At 44.4% G+C, this 13,002-nt stretch overlaps 1 long non-coding RNA gene across 1 annotated transcript in view; it reads left to right on the top strand.

The window, feature by feature from the left end:
• The window catches only part of LOC132349432 (uncharacterized), a 44,856-nt gene extending 35,826 nt beyond the window's left edge, over positions 1-9,030 (top strand). Inside the window, exon 5 of the long non-coding RNA XR_009497671.1 lies at positions 8,572-9,030. This is a non-coding gene — a long non-coding RNA (uncharacterized LOC132349432). The remainder of the gene's footprint in view (positions 1-8,571) is intronic.
• Positions 9,031-13,002: the final 3,972 nt, after the last annotated feature.

Genomic DNA, 13,002 nt, shown 5'->3' with positions numbered 1-13,002 from the left:
CAAAATCTAAAGTCCTTCGGTGACCTGCACGCATCTTCCCTGACTGCCTCACTCACCCACCCACCCTCTTTCCCTTGCTTTCTCCACTGTGGCCACACTAACCAAGGACACACCCCCTCAGACCTTTGCACCTGCTGCTCTTTCTGGAATTATCCCCCAGGTATCCCCCTCACTTGTGTTCCCTCACTTGTCGGGGTCTCTGCCCAAGGAGGCTTTCTCCAGCATCTCTCTTCAAAATTGCCCCCATCCTGACACTCCCTATTTCTCTCCTCTACTTATTTTTCTCCAAAGCACTTAAGGCTCCACAGACTTATATTTATGTATTCATTGATGGTCCCTTTCCCCCAAGTTCCATGAGGGTGGAGATTTTTGTCTCTTTGTCATGGCTGTGTCCTCATTGCCCACATTTGTGCCTGGCAGATAGTAAACACTTATAGTTTATTAATAATTAATTGAATGAAAAGTACATGCTAAAGATTTAAGTCCTCATATAGTGAGTGAATGAATGATAATTAATAGAACATTGCTGAAGTCATTAAATCAAAGATACACAGAGTTTCTATTGTGGATCTGAAACCAATCTAACCTGTTCTACAGTAGTATATACAACAGACAAGATCTCTGGTCACCTGGAACTTGCAGTCTACTTGGGGAAAGCAACTGATCCAACAACTGCAAAGAACATCTCATTACAAACTTGGTATTGCTGGGAAGAAAGAGGACCTTCTGAGATCATGGCTCCATTAGAACTGGGAAGGCTTCCTCAGAGGAGGTGACATTTGAGCTGAGATGAGAAAGTTTGGGTGTACAGGGAAGTGGGGGACTGGGGAGGGCATTTGTGGCAGAAGAAAATTCCAGTACAAAGCCCCCCCCACACACACACACCCAGACTTTTAATCCAACGGGTATGGATTAATCAGTTACATCTTACTGTTTCCAAGATCCTAGTGAGCCTTGGTATTTGGTTTCTGATATTTACTATTAAGTTCATTTTCTAGCTGCCAATATTAGTGATGGTTGTGATTCTTTTCCTGATGGAGGTGGGAACCACCTCCAAACTCAGGAATCCGATTAAATATTGGAGACCTCAGAGTTTATACAGTGTGTGGCTGGATTTTTACATCATCCTTGTTTGTTTTCTTCTTTTTCCAGTCCTTCCACACTGGCTGGTCATTAAAATTTAGAGCTCACCCTGGGTTAAGTGGATGATTTCCTGGAAAACAGCTGGTTGAGCTTCCCCCCGTGTGCCTCTGAAATAAACATCCCCTTTGGAGAAAGGCTTTCTTTACTGCCTTCCTGCTCAGCATCTTTTTTGCAATTTACATTCCTGTTTTGCATGACTTCTCAGAAGAAATCTAGAAGAATAATCACTAAAATAACAGCCAAAGGTTATTATGCACTTCATAGTGTTCCCAGCCCTGGGAGCTAGGTACTATGATTATCCTATATTCAGAGATGATGACCTGAAGCTTGGAAGTTAATGTGTCCCATATCAATCAATAACTACAAAATGGCAGAGGCAGGCTTTATGTCCAGACCAGATGACTCAAGAACTCGCGCTCTTAATCATCAGGCCACAAGGCCTCCTTGACCCCAAACTGAAAAGTCTCCTCTTAACTTCATTTTCTCCAGCTGTTGGATGAAGGTGTGGAACCCAAGGTTCTAATTCTTCCAGTACATGTGCAGACAGTGGGGTTGTATTTTCTCTTGCAAAGGCAACCAACTCTGGCTGACCCGTGCTGAGAGGAGTTTAAGGGACTGATACTGAGTCACTCACAGATGGGGAATTGAAAGCTAAGGAAGGAAAAAAGAGAGGAAGGGAGGAAGACAGAGAACCAGAGCTGTCCCATGCGTCTAGGGAGCAAGTAGATCTCTCAAAAGTATTCTTCTGGAGTAGGGGAGCTGCAGTTTGCTTTCCACCCTGCCTCACTCTGGTGAAGATCAGCCATCCCAGAATCTACAGTGTGTTGACTTAATCTTGGCCATGGATTCATCCCTCGGCTAGGAAAGGGCAGGGTGCCTTGACAGTCCCACCGGGGTGACTCATGATGGGGTGCGTATTTCCTCAAAGAAAAATCAGGGCACTGTAACCCAGGCAATGGGAAATGGATGCTAGGCTTCTCGAAAAGAGCTGACCCCACTCTACCGTCAAAAGGTCAGAAGTGAAAACTCTTTTCAGTCTTGATGAAGCCTTTTGCTCCCACTTGGAGTGGCTCATCCTTATCTAAAGGGTGTCTAGTGCAGGGCCAGGCAAAGAGCAGGTGCTTAGCAAGTAAATGTGGGATAAGTAAGTGAACTGAAAAGAAAGAACATCCCTGATGCTGAATCATTGCTCCCGCTTATAGACCAGACATCACACCTCATTAAAACTAGCATCCCCTGGGATGGGCTTTTTGGGTAGGTCCCTTCCCAGCCGGAGTTCTTAACCAATTGAGAAATAAGACAAAAGAACGAGCAGGTTGTCTTAGTCCATTCGAGCTGCTGTAACAAAAATACCCCAGACTGGGTGGCTGACAACAGAAATGTCTTTCTCACAGTTCTGGAGGCTGGCAGTCAGAGATCAGGGTGCAGCATGGCCAGGCGAGGGCCTCTCTGAGTTGCTGTCTTCTCACTGTGTCCTGCAGTGGTGGAAGGGGCAAGGGAGCTCTCTGGATCTCTTTTTATAAGGGCACTAATCCCACATGTGAGGACCCCAACTTCATGACCTGATGACTTCCCAAAGGGCCCCATCTCCTAATGCCATGACACCGGGGATTAGGTTTCAACATGTGAATTTGCGGAGGGGAGGAACACACAAATATTCAATCTATAGCACAGATGGGAGCCAAAATGTCACCTCTATTGCTGATAAATCTGGATATCTGTGGGCCACTGGGCTTCCCCACACTGACCCCAGAATGAAATGAATCTTCCAGTTCCAACACAGGAGCAGAGAACAACTCCCCCTCCACAAGGAGATAGGGAGCAGAGGACAGCTTGATTCTTTCCCAGTTTACCTACCAGATAAGTCTCTGCTCCTCTCCTGAAGGGGAGTGGGTGAAGGGCAGGGAGAGGCCAGGAGTTGTAGGAGCAAGGGGAGAAGCACTCTTTCCCAGCTTCCTGACTGGGCGCCAGGGGGCCGGGGGAAGGTACACAGGGGTGTTGACCCCAGGCTGATACCAATCTACTCTGCAGCCGTGTTCATATTCTTTGTGGCTATCTACCAATTATGTTTTCACAGCTGTGACCAGAAGTATTTCCATCACTCGGGACATGACACCAAAACACCTGGTTTTGAAATGTGGAAAATTTTGTCAAAGGACTGTGAAAGTTCTCTTAAAATAGGAACATTAAAAGCCCCAGAAAGGAAGGTATAATAATTATTATCATCAACTCAGGTACAATCAAAGGCCAGTTTGCCTGACACTGAATGGACTGACAGGAGAACAGTGGCTAAACTTTGGGGTCTGAGACTCCCAAGTTTGAATTGCTGCTCTGCTCCTTATTAACTGTGTAAACTGAGGCTTGTTGATGCCCCTGGACCTCATTTCTGCAGCTATAAAATAAGGATGATAATAGCTTCCATTCCATAGGGTTTTTTTTTGGTGAAGATTCTAGAGATAATGTATTTCAAATATGCATACACCTGGCACAGAGTAAGCTCTTAATGAATCGTAGCTAATGCTCTTATGATTTTTTTCTCATTGGTGATGATGTTTAGGGACCTCGTGTTGCCATGAAATACTCTTTCTGTTCACTTGCATTATCCTCTGGTTGTTTGCTAATGTGCAGTAGAAACAACCCTGGAAGAGGAGTCTGGGGGCCCAAGTTCAAATCCAAGTTCCGGTACTTTCTAGCTGCATCGTAATTGACAAAATCACTAGAACTCTTTGAGCCTCAGTTTCCTCATCAGTCATGGGTGACATCATAGACAAGCTTAATTTGAACTTGAAACATGAATTTTTCCTTCCTTGGCGCATTTTTTCCGTCACCCCTTCGTCTATGAACAAGTGTCCAGCCAGCGTCTCAGCTCATCTGCACGTCTGCAGGGCAGCCCTTCCCCCACCCACTGCACGTATGCATTTGTGCCAGACGTTTTTTTTTTGTTTTTTTTTGTTTTTTTTTAATTTTTTAATTTTTTTTAATTTTTAATTTATGGCTGTGTTGGGTCTTCGTTTCTGTGCGAGGGCTCTCTCTAGTTGTGGCGAGCGGGGGCCACTCTTCCTTGCGGTGCGCGGGCCTCTCACTATCGTGGCCTCTCGTGTTGCGGAGCACAGGCTCCAGACGCGCAGGCTCAGTAGCTGTGGCTCACGGGCCTAGTTGCTCCGCGGCATGTGGGATCTTCCCAGACCAGGGCTCGAACCCGTGTCCCCTGCATTGGCAGGCGGACTCCCAACCACTGCGCCACCAGGGAAGCCCGCGCCACACGTTTTTAATGAGCAGCTACACTGCGTGCCAGGCACTGTTCTCGAAGCAGAGTTACGTGTTAGCAAGACGTGGTCTCGGCCTTTCAGAATCAGAGGAAAATGTCAAGGGACTCTTCTCTGTATTGTGTCTCCCGGGGTCAGCCCCTCTCCCTAGTCAAGCTTGCTCTGAGCTGTGGACACGATCAACATGATCCAGACCTAGAAACGTACACACTGTCACACCCTGGTCCACTCTCCCTGAACCAGGGGCCTTGTAAATCTCCTTATTGGATTCCAGCTGATGATGCATTGAGTTCCCCCGACAAAATTCTCCCAGCCTCAGGCCTCCTCTCCACCCCAGAGTGAGATGATTCAGATTCTTTAACAAACTTCTTCTTCGGAGCAGCCCCGGGCCATGGTGATGTTATGGGAGCACCAAGGTCCTGACTCAATCAAGAGGCCTTGCCATAGGCAGACATGTACAGAAAACAAGACAAAACCAACAGCAGTGGGTAGGTCACGTCCTTTCTCACTGTTCCTGCTGGGACACCCTTGGCCAGCTTCCCTGGGTGGGCAGGCTGGAGAGCTGAGCTTGGACCACATGTGCCTGGGTACCCGCATACTGCCTCTTAGTACCAGTGCGGCCTTGGGCAAGCAACTGACTCTCTTTAGGCCTCAGTTGCCTCATCTGTAAAATGGGGATGATGGCATTTACACCTAAGATCATCATGAATGTTAATGGAGACAAAGTGTGAGAAGCATTTAGTGTCATGCTTGGGGCATAATTGCTCAATAAATATCAGCAACCATTCCTATTAGGACACGTCATTATTCTCACATAGGAAAAAGACCAACGCGGTTTGATAAAAATACATGACTCAGGGCTTCCCTGGCGGCACAGTGGTTGAGAGTCTGCCTGCCGATGCAGGGGACACGGGTTCGAGCCCTGGTCTGGGAAGATCCCACGTGCCGCGGAGCAACTGGGCCCGTGAGCCACAATTACTGAGCCTGCGCGTCTGGAGCCTGTGCTCCGCAGCAAGAGAGGCCGCGATAGTGAGAGGCCCGCGCACCGCGATGAAGAGTGGCCCCCGCTTGCCGCAACTAGAGAAAAGCCCTCGCGCAGAAACAAAGACCCAACACAGTCAAAAATAAATAAATTAATTAATTAATTAAAAAAAAAAAAAAGAATATACTTGGAATTAAAAAAAAAAATACATGACTCATAAAATGTATGGCCTGGAGTGAACCCTTCTCCCCCTCCCCCCATGGCTGACTCCTGTTCACTTTTGAGGTCATGGCTGTAACATCATCTCTGTGATGCCTTGGCTACACATTGGCAGCACCTGGGGAGCTTTTTACAGTTAGTGATGCCTGGTCCAGCCTCCAGAGGTTGATTTAACCAGGTGCAGCCTGGACACGGGGATTTTTAAATGCTCCCCAGGAAATGCTCGAGTTCAGCCAAAGCTGAGAGTTACTGCTTTTAAAGGCAGTGGATCGTGGTAGCTGAAAGCCAGGCTGCTGGGGTTTGAATCCTGATTCTGCAACTCACTAGATGTGTGACTTCGGGCAAGTTGTCAAAACTTAGTACCTCAGTTTCCTCACCTATAAAATGGGTATAATGATAATAACAGAACTTACCTCATAGTGTTGTAAAGATTAAGTAAATTGATATGTGATACATTTAGTACAGTGCCTGACAGACTCAGAGAAAGACCTTTAATTATAATTCCTTTAATTTCTAAAAATATGTATATTTTACCACAATAAAAAATTTACCATTTAACCAGTGTTCAGTGTACAATTCAGTGGCATTCAGTATGTTTCCAGTGTTATACAACCATCACCACTGTCAATTTCTAAAACTTTATCATCCCAAACAGGAACTCTATTAAATAACTCCTCCTTCCCCCCAGCTCCTGGGTAACCTCTATTACACTTTCGGTCTCTCTGAAGTTGCCTATTCTGTATTACTGCAGATAAGTGACATCATACAATATTTATCCTTTTGTGTCTGGCTTATTTCATTTAGCGTAATGTTTTCCAGTTTCATCTATGTTGGAGCATGTATTAAAATTTCATTTTTCTTTTTATAGCCAAATAATTTTCCATTGCATTTATACATGTTTATTCATTCATCTGTTGATGGACATTTGGGTTGTTTCCACCTTTTGGTTCTTGTGAATGGTGCTGCTATGAGCATGGGTGCACACGTTTCTGTTTGAGCTCCTGCTTCCAATTCTTTGCGTATTTACCTGGGAGTGGAATTGCTGAATCATACGGTAATTCTGTTTAACTTTTACAGGTTTTCCACACAGCCTGCACCATTTTACATTCCCACCGGCAAGGCACCAAGGTTCTAATTTCTCCACATCTTCACCAACACTTTATTTTTAAACAAGTAATAGCCGTCCTAATGGGTGTTAAGTGGTATCTCATTGTGGTTTAGTTATAATTCCTTTTGATCTCATCCGAAGTAGATTACCCATCGCCTATTATTCTCTCGCCCGCAGCACACAGCTCTTTACTCTCAGGCTGTTATCACAGCGTGTCCTTCTGTTTGTTGAATGTTTGCCTTGCCGAGTAGCCCAGGACTTGGCAACCTATGGCTTGAGGCTGCAGGTCAAATCCCGCTGCTGTTTGTTTTCGTACAGCCCACAAGCTAAAAATGATTTTTACATTTTTGAATGGTTAAAAAATAATCAAAAAAATAATATTTTGTGAAATGTAATAATTATATGATATTCAAATTTCATTGTCTGTAAATAGTTTTACTGGCACACAGCTATGCCCTTGTGTTTACATGTTGTCTATAACTGCTTTTGCACTACAAAGGCAAAGTAGAGAAGTTGCAACAGGAACCATATGGCCTGTAAAGCCCAGAATATTCACTCTCTGGCCCTGTTTCTATGTATAGAAAAAGATTTGCTGAATCCTGCACTAGACCCTGAACTTAGAACAGTCATCCTGATGAACTGGCTGTGGAATTTGTTGATCCCATCTCCCGCACTAACTCCAGACACACACAAAAATTTGAGATGGATCAGAGAACTAAATGTAAATGCTAGTACTAGAAATCTTCTAGAAGAATACATTTTAAAAAACTTCTTTGTAAACTTGGGTTAGGCAAAGAATTCTTCGGACACAAAATGAATGAATCATAAAATAAACTGGACACTGAAGTTTCTGCTTATTCAAAGATACTATAAAGAATATAGACAAGCCACAGATTGGGAGAAAATTTTTACACCTGTATGTGATAAAGAACTTGCATCTAGAATATACAAAGAATTCCTACAACTAAGAAAAGACAAACATACATGTTTTAAAAATGGGCAAAAAACTCAGACACTTCATAAAAGATATAGGCATAGCCAATAAGCACGTGAAAAAGTTCTTAACATCATTAGTCATCAGGGAAATGCAGTTTAAACCCACAATGAGATACAATTTCACACACATTAGAAAAGCCAAAAAAAAAAGAACAAACACACACACACACACACAAGGAGGAACAACTCAAACCTTTACTATGTCAGATCTTAAATAAAATTTGTTTCTAAAAAAAAAAAAAACCTTTACTATGGTTCTGTTATTTAATTGCTGACGGAAGTACAAGGGCTTTGGGAACTCTCTGGCAGTTTCTTATAATTCTACTCCTCCTCGGTATTACTCAAGAGAAATGAAAACAAATGTCCATACTAAAGGCTTATATGTGAATATTTACAGCATTCTTATTCAGAACAGCCACAAACTGGAAACCACCCCAATAGCATTAACAACAAAACAGATTTTTAAAAATAACATACATTCATTGGATGTACCTACTCAGTAATAAAATGGAAAGAACTACTGATCTATGACACAGATGAATCGAAATTATGCAAAGTGGAAAAGAAACCCAGACACATAGGAGCACATGCTGCCTGATGCCATTTATATGAAATTCTAGAAAAACTAATCTATAGCAACCAAAGCAGATGAGTAGTTGCCTCTGGAGAGCGGCTGGTGGCTGGTATTGCCCAGAACAGGGCACAGGTAATGAACACATTCTATAATTTGGTTTGGGTGCATGTAAGTGTCAAAACTGAGGACAATTAAGATATGTGCTTTGTATGTAAAATTGACTGCCATTTAAATAATGAGAGTGAACAGCTGAACTTCAAAGTGAGAAAATCTCCCTTTATAGGTGGACCAGTCTCTAAGGGTCAGCCTCTCCTGCCCGTGATGAAGCCAGTCACATTTGCAAAGGAAAAGGAGAAACCAACGGTGCCCTGATGTCTGTCAGATGCCAATGGCCCTACAGCTCGTTTCCTGTTTTAACCAGAGCTCTCGTGTGAAGGAAATAACAGCGATCCCGCCTCCTCTGAGCCCTGGAACTCGGAGACTAGAAAGCCCGTTTCCTGGTCTTGCAAAAAAAACGACAGCTCCCTCCGCCTAGCTGGAAACGCCTTCCACCTGCTCCCTCGTGGAAACTGCTAGCGGCTGGGGCCCGGGGGCACCCCTCCTCCGGCTGACTAGCCGGAAGCCCGCTCCCCCATCAGGCTGCATAGACGCGCCCCAACCCCTTCCCAAGCACAAGGGTCCGAGCACGCAGGCCGGCGAGCTGGAGAAGCAGAAGCAGTGGCTGCCTATGGTTTTATTTTTAGAGGGCAAGTGAAACCAAGCTGCCTCCGTGAAGCGAATTGCCCAGACCTCTGACTTCCTATAAATCTGAGGCCAGAGTCTGAATCTTTCCTTGCTGAATGCGTTTCCTAGGGCTGCTGTAACAAATCACCTTAAAACAACTTAAAACAATATAAACTTATCTGCAGTTCTGGAGGTCAGACGTCCAATCCAGGCCTCCTCGGGCTAAACTGAAGGTGTTGGCGGGGCCGCGTTCTTTCTGGAGGTTCCGGGGCGGGGGGGAGAATCTGATTCCTCGTCCCTAAGCTGCAAGAGGCGTCCTGCGTTCCTTGGCTCCTGGCGCCTTTCCGCATCTTCAAAGCCAGCAACGCCGATCCCGCCATGACTTGTTTCTAGGACCACCCTCTTCCACTTTTAAGGACCCTGTGATTACATTGACCCCACCTGGATAATCCAGGCTACCCTCCCTACTTTCAGCTGACTCCCTGCAGTCCGCTGATGAGCAAGTTTAGTTCCATCTGCGACCTTTATTCCCCATTGCTGTTCAAAGTAACAAGAGTCACAGGTTCTGGGGATTAGGCTACGGACCTTTCGGGAGAGCCACTAGTCTGCCAACTACACTCCCTGACGTTCAAGTCCGACTTCAACTCCTAACCTCCTCACTCTCTTAAAATGGACCTGGGTTGGTAGTTCAGTTCTGAGATTCACAAGTATGATAACTACAGCAACAGCAACAATTACAGCGACCATATGTTGAGAACATGATGTAAAGCAGGCACTGGGGACACAAGGTCTCATTTGATCCTTCTAGGACCCCTGTGCAGTAGATATCATCATCCCATTATAGATGAGGAAACTGAGGCCCAGGCAGTATAAGTAGCAACCCAAGTTTGCTCAGCTTTTTTTTTTTTTTTTTGGCTGCACTGGGTCTCTTGCTGCACCGGGGCTTTTCTCTAGTTGAGGCGAGCCGGGGCTACTCTTTGCTGCGGTGCACTGGCTTCTCATTGCGGTGGCCTCCCTTGTCAAGGAGCGCCGGCTCTAGAGTGCAGGCTCAGTAGTTGTGGCGCACGGACCCAGTTGTTCCGTGGCATGTGGGATCTTCCCGGACCAGGGCTTGAACCCGTGTCCGCTGCATTGGCAGGCGGATTCTTAACCACTGCGCCACCAGGGAAGCCCGGTTGCTCAGCTTTTAAGTGGCAGATCCAAGATTGGCACCTAGTTTGTCTGACTTCAGAGTCTGTGGTCTTAACAGCAGATGTCTTAATAGCAAACCTCTACGACATCTCCATGTCACCCTTTCTCTGAGCAAAGACTTTACATGAGGATTAAAGGTAATGTGTCCAGTGCTTAGCACATAGTAGAACCCATGACATGGATTCAGGACTATTCAAAGATCGTCCTGTTGCCTCTTTATGCCTGTCCTATTCCATCCATCCATCCATCCATCCATCCACCCGAGGCATCTTTTAAAGTGGATTCAATGTTGTGTAATAGTTAGGATCTAGGTTCCAAGTTCAGACTACCACCTAGGTTCAACTTCTAGTTTCAGCTGCTTCCCTTTGGGCCCACAGCACCTCTGTAAGTCTCAAATTCTTCCCCATTTATAAAAATTGGCATGTAATCATATCTACCTTATCAAGTTATCGGGGGGATTAGAAACAATCATGCATTCATATCACACATGGTAAACCATCATGATTAAGTCACCTCCGTGTGTCCACTACTGAAGCAGGTAGTGTAAGGAAAGAAAGTATGATCTTTGTTCACAAGGATCCCTCTCTCTCTTTCTTACACACATACGCATGCCAGTTAAAGATGTAAAATGGGAAATTAGGAAGGACTTAACATGGGAGACCAAGACAGTTGATAAGATGGTTCTAATTTGTGGTTAGGAAATCTGTCAAGGACAAGGTCAATGTGTAGTCAGAGAGAGGAAGGATTCACTAAGAAAGAACGTAGAACGTAGGGTGAATCACACAGGCCGTCATTGCCTGCAGCCCTCAAGAGGCTCCTTGACCATCTTGCTGGGCTATTTTAATCACCAGATATGATTGACCACAGTCTCTGCCTTGTATAGGATTCAGTTAATACTTTTCTTTAGATCGATCTACTACTTATTACTGCACAACTAATATTAATATTAAAATAATATTGTATTAATAAGTAGTACTTATTACTACTTAACTACATTTATATCAAAAGGAAACTTTGTCACCTTAGTAAATGGGAGACTGATTCGCTTGCCACAGGTAGGAACTGTGAAAATAAAAACATGACTATTAAAAGTAATAAATAAAATAAATAAATAAAAGTAATAAATAAAAGTAATAAAGAATTTTGTCCCTACATCCCCTAATGTCATTCTGTATCCCACCAGCCGTCGACATAACATCCTTGGGGGTGCACTGTTCTTAGGGAAAGCACTGAGGATTCTGCACCTTTAGGTGCTGTTGCCTGAATTTCTGCTTCTCAGTTTCTTGTCATTAGGATAGGATGTCAACAAAAATAGCCACCACTATAGAAAAATGACTGAGCTGAGCAGTGTACACCCCATAGCTCATTCAGTTCTCTCAAAGTCTCCATAATGATGGTTGTTAACTGAGGTTGGATCTATGAGGAAACCGAGGCACAGAGAGGGGAAGCGGCTTTGCCCCGTCACACAACTCGAGGCTGGAAGAGCAGGAATGTGCCACCACGTCCATCTGTGTACAAACTTGGGACTCTCGTGCCTCTCTGTGCCTCTTCATGGGGCAGAGAGCAATCAGATCAGCTAATGCTTAGGAGGATGTACTGGGGGAAGAGAGGGGAGGATATCTATGGGTGCCTAGCATGGGACCCACTTCTTAACACTTTTTCTGTGTTAACTCATCCCGTCCTCACAGCGGACCTGTGATGGTGGTCTTATTGTGGTTCCCATTTTACAAATGAGCATGTTGGGGCACAGAACCTTTAATGAACCTGCAACTAGTCAGTGGTGAACCTGGATTGGAACCCAAGGGGTCTTGCTCCGGAGCCTCTGTCCCCACAATTTTATCAAGGCATCGTATAAACGGCATGACTGTTTATGTCACTGCCTGTGACAGTTTCCACTTTGCAACTGAACATTTATCAGTCGGCCCCAGGTCTTATCTAGCCCCTGCCAAGCCCCCCCTTGCTTGATTTCCTGTTTAAAGTAGAATTCAGATGACCTTGGTCTTCTAAGAAATTAACTTCATCCCAGGAAGGTGCGCATCCATTCATTCGACACGGACGCTGACTGGCAGGTGCTGTGTTCTGTGTCAACAGAAGCAAGAAAGCAGCTCAGGTGGGAGACAATCATACAGACCCAAGATCCTCACCCAGCACCAGCGTTTGCCAGTTGTGGGACTTTGGGTTTGAAACCCACCGAGCATCTGTTTCCGCATCTGTAGAATAAGATTACTACAACTGCCCATAACTTTTTTTTTTTCCATAATTTACTTTTTGGAGAGGATTTTTGGGGTGAGTGTTTACTTAATAATACCTCCTCGATTCGTTCTATTCTGTTGAGTAGAGGAGTATCTCGATGCTTTTCCTATGTTTTCATTTGTTTGTTTTGCTGATTGTAAAAGTAATACAGGCCCATAGTCCTATCTATGTCCCAAAACCTAGAAACCAGGTGTGTTGTGTAAGCCAGATTCTTTTCAGATTTTTAGATATGTTTTGTTTACACTGAATATCAAATAACACATTAATACTTCTTCAAACAAATGTACGAATATTCATACCACCTGGGATCATTAAAGCCCTCGAGTAAATTCAGAGGAGTCCAGATTTGCTGTCAAATGAGCTTTGTGGATTTTGGAATTGTGGGTGAGGGACGATGAACAGGACCTGCCATGGTGGAAAATTTGGAAAAATACAATGATAATCAAATGACGTAACAAAATAATCATATTAACAAGAGATAACTACTGAAATTTCCATGTATCTTTTCTAATTCATTGAATTATTCAACAATATTATTGAACACCTT

This window comes from Balaenoptera ricei, chromosome 15 (assembly GCF_028023285.1).
Source record: "Balaenoptera ricei isolate mBalRic1 chromosome 15, mBalRic1.hap2, whole genome shotgun sequence".
Lineage (NCBI taxonomy): Eukaryota > Metazoa > Chordata > Mammalia > Artiodactyla > Balaenopteridae > Balaenoptera > Balaenoptera ricei.
Note: the sequence above shows the minus strand (reverse complement) of the source record. Positions and strands in the feature narration are given on the sequence as shown.